Source organism: Theropithecus gelada, chromosome 13, assembly GCF_003255815.1.
Source record: "Theropithecus gelada isolate Dixy chromosome 13, Tgel_1.0, whole genome shotgun sequence".
In the NCBI taxonomy this organism is placed as follows: domain Eukaryota; kingdom Metazoa; phylum Chordata; class Mammalia; order Primates; family Cercopithecidae; genus Theropithecus; species Theropithecus gelada.
In genome coordinates, this window is record NC_037681.1 from 26637736 (window position 1) to 26650195 (window position 12460).

Consider the following 12460-nt stretch of genomic DNA (forward strand, 5'->3'; position numbering starts at 1 on the left):
GCTGGCAGCACCTTGGCCTTTGACCAGGACAGGGGCAGTGTTATGGCCCCGTAGTCTTGCAGAAGGCCTTGGGTCTCCTCTGTGCTCCAATATCATCTCAGCCTGAACCCTACCTGTAGTATGACTGTACCATTTAAAAAGCACAGCAATCCTAGTTTAAAAATGTATTCAATCATTTAATCTATTGGGAGTTTAAAAGTCTATTTATCTAAAAAATAAACCTTTTACTTTTTACTTCAGAACAGTTTTAGACTGTTGACAAAAATGCAAAGATAATGCAGTTTTCATATACCCTATACCCAGTTTTCTGTGTTTTTAAAGCCTTACATTCGTATAGACCATTTTTTATCACTGATGAATCTGTACTGATAGACTATTACTAAAGGAAGTCTCTACTTCACTAAGATTTCTTTAGCTTTTTACCAAATGTCCTATTTCTGTTCCAGGATAACACATTACATTTGGTTGTCATGTTTCCTTAGGTTTCTCTTCACTATTGCTGTTTTCAGACTTCTCTAGTTTTTGAAGACCTTGACAATTTTGAGGTATACTAATAAAGGTATTTCATAGAATGTCCCTCAATTTAGATTTACTTCTTTTCTTTTTCTGAGATGGAGTCTCACTCTGTCGCCCAGGCTGGAGCGCAGTGGCGCAATCTCGGCTCACTGTAACATCTGCCCCCTGGGTTCAAGCTATTCTCCTGCCTCACCCCCACGACCCCCGATTAGCTGGGATTACAGGCTGATGCCACCATACCCAGCTAATTTTTTTTTTTTTTTTTTTTTTGGTGCAGTTTCACTCTTCTTGCCCAGGCAGGAGTGCAATGGCACGATCTTGGCTCACCGCAACCTCCACCTTCCACGTTCAAGCCATTCTTCTGCTTCAGTCTCCCAAGTAGCTGGGATTACTGGCATGCACCACCAAGCCCAGCTAATTTTGTATTTTTAGTAGAGATGGGGTTTCTCCATGTTAGTCAGGCTGGTCTCTAACTCCCGACCTCAGGTGATCCGCCTGCCTCATCCTCCCAAAGTGCTGGGATTACAGGTGAGAGCCACTGTGCCTAGCCCTCAATTTAGATTTTCTGATGTTTTACTCAGTTTGAGGGAAGAAGGCCACAGAGGTTAAGTGGGTTCTTATTGCATCATATAAAGAACACATACTAGCAACATGACTAATCACTGTTGATGCTGACTTTGATTACCTGGCTGAAGTAGCATTTGTCAGGTTTCTTCACTATAGAGTTCCTCTTTCTCCCCCTTTCCATGCTATAACATTGGGAAGTAAGTCACCATGTGTAACCCATGCCATCCTTAAAGAGTGGGGAGCCACGCTTCATCTCCCTGAGTGTCTCCATACATTATTTGGAATTTTTCTGCAAGGGATATTTGTCTATTCTTTTCCATTTATTTATTCAACCATTTACTTACACCAGTATGAACTCATGGATACTTATTTTCTAATTAAGTTGTAACATACTACTACTTCTTTTATTTTGTTGCTTAACTTGTTCCAGATTTGGCCACTGGAAGCTCTTTCAGTTCAATCCTGTGTCCCATCACTGTGTTTTGTTTTGTTTTTGTTTTGTTTATTCATATCTATCTACACACACATATATCTATATATGTAACATATATGAAGATAATATGTATACATACACATTAAATGTGTAGACTCACACACACATACACTACATTATTTCTGGTGCTACAAGATGCAAAGGGGTCATGTAAAATTTCTGCCCTAATCTTAAATCAAGCCATCTCTCCAAAGATCCCTATTCTTATTAATAAATGGTAATAGAAATCAAGATCTGGGCATTACATACGCTCATTACTGTGGGGTGTTATTATTTCTATGTCTTTTCAGCTGGCAGAGCAAAGGAATATATGTGTGTATATTAGTCTCTGTGTGTATACGTATCTATCAATATTTGTAACCCTCTGTTTGTATACTAAGCTAATCATGAGTTTATTTGATGTCTTCAACTCTAATCTATTACCACATGAATTATTCTAGCCTTCAGTCCTTGCTAATATGAAAATTCCCACTCCAACTATGAGAATCTAGACTCATTATTCTGCATCCATTTACTTAAGTTTTCATCTCCATATCAGAGTTGTTAACCTGTGCTCCCATGATGAACAATTTTATCAGTTGTAGTACAGTATTTATGTATAGTTTCATTTGCCTTTAGTCTGTAAGACTGAAAGTGCATAGTTTGCAAGGTTAAAGGGAAGAGTCCACTAATTTCCAAATTTATAAATAGTAATTTTTGTAAAGAAGTATAGCATCACAAAACATTTTGTGTATACAACTATCAAATGTAGGCATCTACAAATATCTTTGTTTTGTTTTTTAATATGTGTGTTAAAATTTTTTAAAAACCCACATGTGAGTAGTTCATTTATCAATTTGAATGGTCAAGAAACACCGTCACCCAAGGTTATGTATCATCATGTACTACTCTATCATATTATGGTGGTGCATGAAAGAAATAAGATTAAGCAGAGCTGATAGAAAGTGCTTAGACTTTGAAATCAGTTCTTACCTTCTAGGAATGGGACTTTGACATGTAACTTGATCAGTCAGAGACTCAGCTTCCTGAACTACAAAAGGAAGTTATTAAGAGGATCAAGTGAATTTCCATGTGTCTTAGTCCATTCAGCCTCTTCTAACAAAATATCTATTGACTGAGTGGCATAGAAACAACAAATATTTATTTCTAGGAAGTCCATCTCCAAGGTGCCAGCAGATTTGGTGTCTGGTGAGGGCCCACGTTCTCTTAGACAGCACCGACTTCTTGCTGTGTCCTCACATGATGGGAGGAGCAAATCATCTCCCTGGGACCTCTTTTCTAAGGGCACCGATGCCACTTTCAAGGGCTCCAACCTAATGGCATGGACACTTCCTGAAGCCTCACCTCTTAATACACTGGGGATTAGGTTTCAACATATGAACAGGGGCAGAGCACAAACACTCAGATCATGGCGCCATGGAAGACGCAGCATAGAAGCTAGACATTCAACAAATGCTAATTTCAGTTTTTTTTCTCTGTTTTTAATTATTTCTTTTATTGTCTCTAGTTTCTTAATTGAGGTTAACTCATTGCCAGGACAAACATCCCAGCCAATGAATTTCAGCCTACAGTGAAATCTCACTCCTGAATAACCTTGGATTGGGTTCTTTCATTAGGATCCTTCCAAAGTGCTAGCAATTTATTTGCCACAAAGGAAAGGTTTGATTTTAAACTGGCACAGGAATCCAAGCTGAAATCCTCACTGCACACAGGAGGGACGGTGCCCACGGAGAACTCAGGCTTTAAATCGCTGTACTGCAAACTAACACCCCATTTAACAAACGGAGCAGAAAAGCGGCTCTGAGCCGCGGAGCCGGTGGTCGCCTGTGCATTCGCCTGAACTTTCAGCAAACTGGAGCGTCCCGGCTTCTGTTAAATAGACTTCAAAAATATCAACTCCCTATGTATCCACAAGTAGGGTTTCTTATCAAAGTCATCCACCACTCAAAGACTTAATTTATTTTTCCAACCCAGTAAAACAATGGTTCTTTTATACAGTATCTGAATATTGTAAACCTAATAAAGGTAAGTGAAATCCTATCATCAAGTATGGCAGAGAACACGGGCTTTAAGTATTTGAGCAGAAACGATCTGTTTCACAATATCCCAGGACAGTGAGGAGAAAGGTGAATTGAGTCGTGCACCTGGAATGGAGTTGAGTAATCCTAGCCCCTAGCACAGAAGGAGTAGCATGGAGAAAAAGAGAAAGATTTCTCAATTGCTGCTGCACCAAGATTCCTGACAATATTGGGATATTGTTCACTCAACAGACACTTTGGGAGAGTGGTCTCAGTCCTCATCTGAGCCCTCACACAGGGAGGCTCAACACCAACTTTTTTAAACGTTGAAGCCAACTTCCCAACAATGCCCTGCATTGTTTCTTTACACATGAAATCACTCTCTTTGGTATCAATAGGTTGAACTTGATATATGTTGTGTGAGATTCTGATGACACTTATATCCCTATGAATACCAGGCCTGCAGGATATGATTTTATAAAAGATAAATGAGGTAGGAAATGAGCGCGGCCAATGGCTGTACTATCCTTGTGGACAACACCTTGAAAATGAGGCAAGTTCATGCCTCTGCAGTCTCAAGTTCGTGCACCTGCAGTCTCCACGCCTGATACTCTCTCCATGGCTGGTGTGTGTCTGCCCCACGGCACGGTCTTGAGCCCTAAAGTCTGGTCAATTCTCAGGTTATACTTGCCTGCTGGATGTGTACCTTATGGCTCAGAGGGACTCCGGTTTCCTCACATGATCTATCCTCGAGCACTATCCCAGCAATTCTCTGAGGATTATCAGGTTCCTTCTCTTTACAAAGCTTAAATCATTTTTCTTCCCTCCTTTTTTTTCTTTCTCTTTTTTCTTTTCACCTGGCATGTCCTTCATCCAACTCATGCTACTTTTCTGCGTCTAATGTGAAGCTTTTCTTCAGTGATCCCTAATCTCACTTTGCTTAAACAGGAGACAGGTTAATTTTTAACTTCACTTATCAGAATGTTAACAGTACCTCATCAAACCACTACAACACTGCAAAGAGGAAAATGTGAAAAGAGGAAAATCGTTATTAAGCATTCTTATAGATACAGTTTTTTTTTTTTTTTTTGCCTATAAGACTAACAACAAAAGAACCATATATATAAGCATGCTTACAGACTAAAGGTAAATGTTCATTTATTTTTCAAATGTGTACTTATTAATGTTTACAAAGAATAATGCTACAAAAACATTTTGTGTATACGATTACCAAATGTAGGTATCCACAAATACTTTTGTTATTTCATGTGTGCATCAAAACATTAAAAAAAATAACTCATATGGCTGGGTGCAGTGGCACATGCCTGAAATCCCAGCATCTTGGGAGGCTGATGTGGGAAGATGGTTTGAGCCCAGGAGCTCGACGCTGCAGTGAGCTACAATTGTGCCACTCCACTACAGCCTGGGTGACAGAGGGGACACTATCTCAAACAAAACAAAAACCCACATGTGACTGATTCACTTATCGGTTTGTACAGTCAAGAAACATCATCACCCAAGGCTAAATATTATCATGCACAATTATATGATATGATAGTGGGGTATGAAAGACATAAAATTAAGCAGAGCTATGATAATACAAAGTGCACGGAAGGAAGAACCAGCTGTGACACCTTCTAGAAATGGGACTCTGGCAAGTGTTATAACTTGATCTGTTAGAGGCTCAGCTTCCTCAGCTATAAAAGAGGGTTTATTGGGGGGATGACATTAATTTCCATGTGTTTAGTCCACTCAAACTGCAATAATAACATACCATGAACTAGGTGGCTTATAAACCACACATTTATTTCTCATGGTTTTGGAAGTGGTGAAGTCCAAGGCCGAGGTGCTGGCAGATTCAGTGTCTGGTGAGGGCCCACATTCTCTTTTTTTTCTTTTTTTTTTTGAGACAGAGTCTTGCTCTGTTAACCAGGCTGGAGTGCAGTGGTGCGATCTCAGGTTACTGCAACCTCTGCCTCCCTGGTTCAAGCAACTCTCCTGCCTCAGCCTCCCGAGTGCTAGGACTATAGGCACCTTCCACCACACCTGGCTAATTTTTTTTTTTTTTTTTTTAGTAGAGACAGGCTTTCACCATGTTAGCCAGACTGGTTTCAAACTCTTGACCTCAAGTGATCCACCCGCCTTGGCCTCCCAACATGATGGGATTACAGGCGTGAGCCACCGGGCCTGGGAGGGTCTACATTCTCAAAGATAGGAACACCTTCTTGAGGTGTCCTCACATGGCAGGAAGGACAAAGACATTTTTACGAAATCATTCTTATTTTGTGACTGTAGAAAAGAAGATTTGGAGCTGTCAAGCAGTTACATGACTTATCCAAGATCACGTAACTGAGAAACTAAAGCACCCTTCCCTGCTTAAATTTTCACTGATAGCTACTTTTAAAAGTGTAAGAAATCCCCTAAGTCCTAAAATGTTATGAATTCCTTACTGATACGGTTTTCGCCTGAAAGTTAACCAACAGCCATCTGGTTAAGGATAATTCTATTTTATTCTTTTTTAAAAAAATAAATGGAGAGTCAGCTGATAACAGCAGATACCTGCTGACTTTGTAACACATGTCTATGTAGATTGTCTATATTTCTGTTAGGAATATGCATCTTTCTTCTAAAATATTATCATTAAGAGTTGATACTTAATGAGTATTTACTGTATGCATGCCCTGGATTGGTATATTACCTATTTTATTTTACTTAAACTTTATAACAACTCTCTGCTATAGATTTTCTCTATTGTTTTCCAAGAAGAGGAAATTGCTGGTCAGGAAGGATAAATAGGCCGGCACAGTGACTCACACCTGTAATCGCAGCACTTGGGGAGGGCAAGGAGGCTGGATTGCTTAAGCTCAGGAGTTCAAGACCCGCCTGGGCAACATGGAGAAACACTGTCTCTACCCAATCCCCCGACTCAAAAAAACAAACAAACAAACAAACAAAACAGAAAAACGTAGCCAGGTGTCATGGTGTGCACCTGTAGTCGCAGCTACTCAATATGCTGAGGTGGGAGGATATTTTGGGCTCAAGATGTTGAGGCTATAATGAGCGATGATTGTGCCTCTGTACTCCAGCCTGTACAACACAGTGAGATTTGTCTCAAAAACAAAACAAAAGACAACAGAAAACAACAACAACAAAAAAGAAAGAGTAAATAATACTGGCAGAGTCACACAGCGGTAGAGCCAAAAAACAAAAAAAAGAACTAAGATCTGCCTCTTTCCCAAATTCATATTCATGTTCCTATCGTATATGCTGCCTTGCCTTATTAACATTCTAAACACTAGTGACATAATTTTAATTTATTCAAAAGCTTGTTTCCTAGGTCAATTCCTAGAGAGAAATCAACAGTGGTACGCCTAAGTGTTTAATGAAAACAGCAGGTAAGTTGATTCCCTAAGAAGTCAAGGGCATTATTTTTTGTTGTTTTGTTTTTCAACTTTGCTTTCTGAGTCAGAGGTACATGTGCAGAGTGTTATCTAGGTAAACCACATGTCGTTGGGGTTTGGTGTACAGATTACTTAGTCACCCAGGTAATAAGCATAGGACCGGATAGCTATGTTTTTTTAATCCTCTGCCTCCTTTCAATCTCCACCCTTGAGCAGGCCCTGGTGCCTGTTAGTCCCCCTTTGTGTCCATGTGTTTTCGTTGTTTGGCTCCCATTTGTAAGTGAGAACACAGCAGTTTTCGATTTTGCATACCTGCGTTATTTTGCTTAGGATAATGGTCTGCAGCTCCATCCATGTTGCTGCAAAGGATGCGATCTCATTCTTCTGTATGGCCGCGTAGTATTCCATGGTGTGTATGTACCAATTTTCTTTATCCAGTCTCCCATTGATGGGTGTTTAGATTAAGTCCATGTTTTTGCTATTGCGAATAGTGCTGTAATAAACATATGTGTGCATGTGTCTTTATAGTAGAATGAATTACATTCATATATACCCTATAATGAGGTTGCCAGGTTAAATAGTAATTCTGATTTAAGTTCTTTGAGAAATCACCACACCACTTTCCACAATGGCTGAACTAATTTACCCTTTTTTTAGTTGTGAATGTTTTTGGAAGAACCTACAGGTAAAAAAAAAAAAAAAATATATATATATATATATATATATATAAAATATATATATATTTAAGAGCCCAGAACACTTTATCTTCAAGTCTCTTTCACTCTTCTTTAGCCTTTCCTGCTTAATTAATGCAACCTGGTACTGAAGCGTTTCTCATCTCTTTTGAAACACGCATCGGGGAACTCCTCACTTAAGTAATGTATTGCAGTCATACGTCATCGGCGGCAACAGCTCCGTGCTGTAAATAAAGCTGTGATTTTATTGTTGTCAGGAGTCCAGACTGAGACATTCTTACTTACATGCAATGCATCAAGCATTAAAAGCATATTTCTAATGCACTTCCTAACATGCTCCCTCTCCTCCTGTGGGCAAAGATCTTTTAAGGCTCAGGTTCTCTAAAAAGCATTCAGAGTATGGAAATGAATTAGTGAGATGCGATGTCCCGGCCAAATTCACAAGAGAGATGAACAGCTAAGAAAAGCACCAAAGGTGTTTATGTCTGAGCTCCAGCCACAGTGAACCCCTGAGAGCTCCCAGTCCTGGTGTTTCAGAGGACTCACGTGGCACATGCAGCATTAGTCCTCGAGGGGTTCGGTCCTGTGAAGGGGCTCATTGCTCTCTCAGCCTGAAGTACTTTAAGTCTCAATTCAATGTTATTTCCATTCCCAATTCCCTAAAAGGCTTTTGTGCCACCCCGTTGGTTCTCCTAGAGCCTCCCGCAGGCTTCAGCATTGGGTCACTCTGCACACTGCACTAAGATGAAGTGACTGCATGGCTCTATCTTTACTAGACAGAAAGGCAGGGGTAGGCCATCTTTATTCTTACATTCTCGGAGCTCTGCACAAGGTACAAGATTAGTAAATGTTTGGTTGTTGAATAAATAAGTATTCATCACTGAGAAATACATTCTTAACAATGGTATTAGGTGACTATTTAACTAGAGTCAGATCAACTAACCATTAAATGGTGAAACTGAATGGTTATTGATAAGATTCTTTAAGAAAAAAAAATTACAGTGCAGCTACTAAGTCTAGTCACTTAATTGTACTGAGTGGTTTCATCACGACCATGAAGACAGAGCTGGGTGCTTATTGAGAACACTTTCCACTTGCATACCAGGCTTCACATTCCTAGCTCATGCATATCCATATACTCAGGAAGGTATCATTAATTCACAGATATTGAAATGGTGTTCATGAATAACGGAATTTTGTTCAACACACGTTTCCTCATAGTGCAAATGAATTATTGGAATAAAACATAGGAGCAGTTTTCATGATGAGGTTTGTGCTTGCATCTTCCCAAATGTTCATGAGGACATGGTACCTGTGACTCCACTGTGCCTGGGTCCTGCTGAAGCAATACCCCTCCCCATTAGCAAGTAAGGTCCCTGATATGGTTTAGCTCTGTGTCACCACTCAAATCTCATCTAGAACTGTAATCCCTGGGAGTAAAGGGAGGGAAGTGATTGGATCATGAGGGTAGTTTTCCCATGCTATTCTCATGTTAGTGGTGAGTTATCATGAGAACCGATGGTTTTAAATGTGTTTGGAAGTTCTTCCTTTGTCCTTCCTTCTCCTGCCCTCTTGTGAAGAAGGTGCTCACTTCCCCTTTGCCTTCCACCATGACTGCAAGTTTCCTGAGGCCTCTCCAGCCATGCGGAACTGTAAGTCAATTAACCCTCTTTTCTTTATAAATTACCCAGTCATGGGTATTTCTTCATAGCCAAGTGAAAACACACTAATACAGTAAATTGGTACTGGGAGTGGGGCACTGCTATAAAGATACAGAAAATGTTAAAGTGACTTTGGAACTGGGTAATGGGCAGAGGTTGGAACAATTTGGAGGGCCCAGAAGAAGACAGGAAGATGTGGAAAAGTTTGGAACTTCTTAGACAATTGTTGAATGGTTTGACAAAAATGCTGATAACCATGTGGACAATGAAGTCCAGGCTAAGGTAGTCTCAGGTGGGGACAAGAACTTATTAGGAACTGAAACAAAGGTCACTCTTGCTATGCTTTAGCAAAGACACTGGCAATATTTTGCCCCTGCCTTAAAGATCTGTGGAACTTTGAACTTGAGAGACAGGATTTGAAATTGGAATTTATGTTTCCTTCTGATTCTGAGGAGTGCTGTCACTCGGGGGTCTCCCGAGCCTATCCAGTGCTGCTCTTCTATGGATTTTCCAGAAGACTGAATAGGGCTAATTTTGCAACTGTTCTAGAATATAAGTGCACTGGTCTCCTGGACACTTCATGGGGAAAAAAAGGTAACCCTCTAGTTCTGCTCAGATTTTTTTTCAGCTCTGCCTCCTGCAAAGACAGTCCATTTCATCCAGCCAGTTCTGAAGAAGTGTGTGCATCATGTTCCTTCCTCTGATGAAAAAAAGGGAAGGAGAGCATAAAGTTTGGAAAATTTGCAGCCTGACACTGCTATAGGAAAAAAAAAATGCTGTGGAGAAATTTAGGCTGGCTGTAGAAATTTGCATAAGTAATGAGGAGCTGAATGTCAATTGCTGAGACACCGGGGAAAATGTCTCCAGGGCATGTCAGAGACCTTTGTGGCAGACCCTCCCTTCACAACCTGGAGGCCTAGGAGGAAAAAATAGTTTATTGGGCCAGGCCCAGAGCCTCATTTTGGAATGTGGTACTCTTCATCCCAGCCATGACTAAAAGGGGTCATTTCTTCAGGGGGTGCAAGCCCCAAGCCTTGGTGCCTTCCATCTGGTGTTGGGCTTGTGGTTACACAGAAGTCAAAAATTTGAGGTTTGGGAACCTCTGCCTACATTTTAGACAATGTATGGAAATGTCTGGATATGTCTGGATATCCCAGCAGAAGTCTGAAGCTTGGAGAACCTCTGATGGGGTAGCGCAGAAGGGAAATGTGGGGTTGGAGCCCTCACACAGAGTCCCCACTGGGGCACTGCCTAGTGGAGCTCTGAGAAGAGGGTCACCATCCTCCAGACCCCAGAATGGTAGATCCACTGACAGCTTGTACAGTGAGCCTGGAAAAGCCACAGGCACTCAATGCCAGCCTGTGAAGAAGCTGACCAAGGCCATGGGAGACCATTCCTTGCATTGGCATGCCCCAGATGTGAGACAGAGAGTCAAAGGAGATTATTTCAGATCTTTAAGATTTAATGACTGCCCCATTGGATTTCAGATTTCAGTGAGCTCTGTAGCCCCTTTGTTTTGGCCAATTTCTCCCAATTAGAATGGGAGCATTTACCCAATATCTGTATTCCTGTTGTATCTAGGAAGTAACTAACTTGCTTTTGATTTTACAGGCTCAAAGGCAGAAGGAACTTACTTTGTCTCACATGAGACTTTGGACTATGGACTTTTGAGTTAATGCTGAAATGAGTTAAGACTTTGGAGAACTGTTGGGAAGATTTTGAAATGTGAGAACATGAGATTTGTGAGGGGCCAGCGGAATAATGATATGGTTTGGCTCTGTGTCCCTACCCACATTTCATCTCAAATTGTAATGATAACATTGTCAAGGAAGGGGCCTATAATCCTCACAGCTTGAGGGAGGGGGTGATTGGATCATGGTGGTGGTTTCCACCATGCTGTTCTCCTGATAGTGAGTGAGTTCTCACGAGATCTTTGGTTTTGCAAGTGTTTGGAAGTTCTTTCTTTATTCTTCTCTCTCCTGCCCCCTTGTGAAGACAGTGTTTGTTTCTCCTTTGCCTTTTGCCATGATTGTAAGTTTCCTGAGACCTCCCCAGCCATGTGGAACTGTGAGTCAATTAAACCTCTTTGTTTTATAATTACCCAGTCTCAGATATTTTTTTTAGCAGTGTGAAAATAGATTAATACTGTCTTCGTGAGATAGGATTCCAGATTCGCAGGGACACAGAAGGGAATCCAAATTTATTTAAGCATCCCATGTTAGAGGTAATGTAATAAGTACTTTAAATGTAGTTTATGTTTAAAATAATATCTATATACTTATATGTACTACAGTTTCTAATTTACATCCACAGGAATTTTACAATATAGTTAACATCCCCATTTTACATAAAACAAATGTCAAAAACCAACAATGGCTTATCAAAGCTAATATGTTAAAAATTTTAGCTAAACTCTGACTGACTTCAAAATCCATGTTTTTCTTACCATACCAGTTACCTCCTAAATTGTATAATAGGGAGGATTTAGTTCCCAGAGGGAAAGGATGACTTGCTTAAAGATGCTTTTTTCCCTTTGAACAAATATGCATCAAAAATATACCTGTGCCAGTCACTATTGTAGGTGCTGAGAATCCCACAGGAAAAATGGTTTTGCATTCAGAGAGCATATGTTTGAGTTGTGGGATTAATAATCTGTTCTCTTATATCCAGTGCACATCAGAATTACACAAGTTTTTCAGACAGAGTCTCACTCTGTTGCCCAGGCCGGAAAGGGCAGTGGTGATCCTGGCTTCCTGTAGCTTCAACCTCTTGAGCTCAAGTGGTCATTCTGCTTCAGCCTCCTGAGCAGTTGAGACTACAGGCGTGTATCACCACACACAGCCAATTTTTTATTTCTTATTTATTTTTAGAGATGGGGCCTCTCTATGTTTCCCAGGCTGGTCTTGAACTTCTAGGCTCAAGAGGTCCTCCCACTTTGACATTCCAAATTGCTAGGATTACAGGCATGAGCCACCACACCTAACCTAGAATTACACATGTTATATGTATTATTATTATATCCCCAGATGCTTTGGAAATATTCAATTAAAAAGAAAACAAATGGAAAGAATGAATCTAATTTTGGAATTCCTACTGAACTATTGCCAGA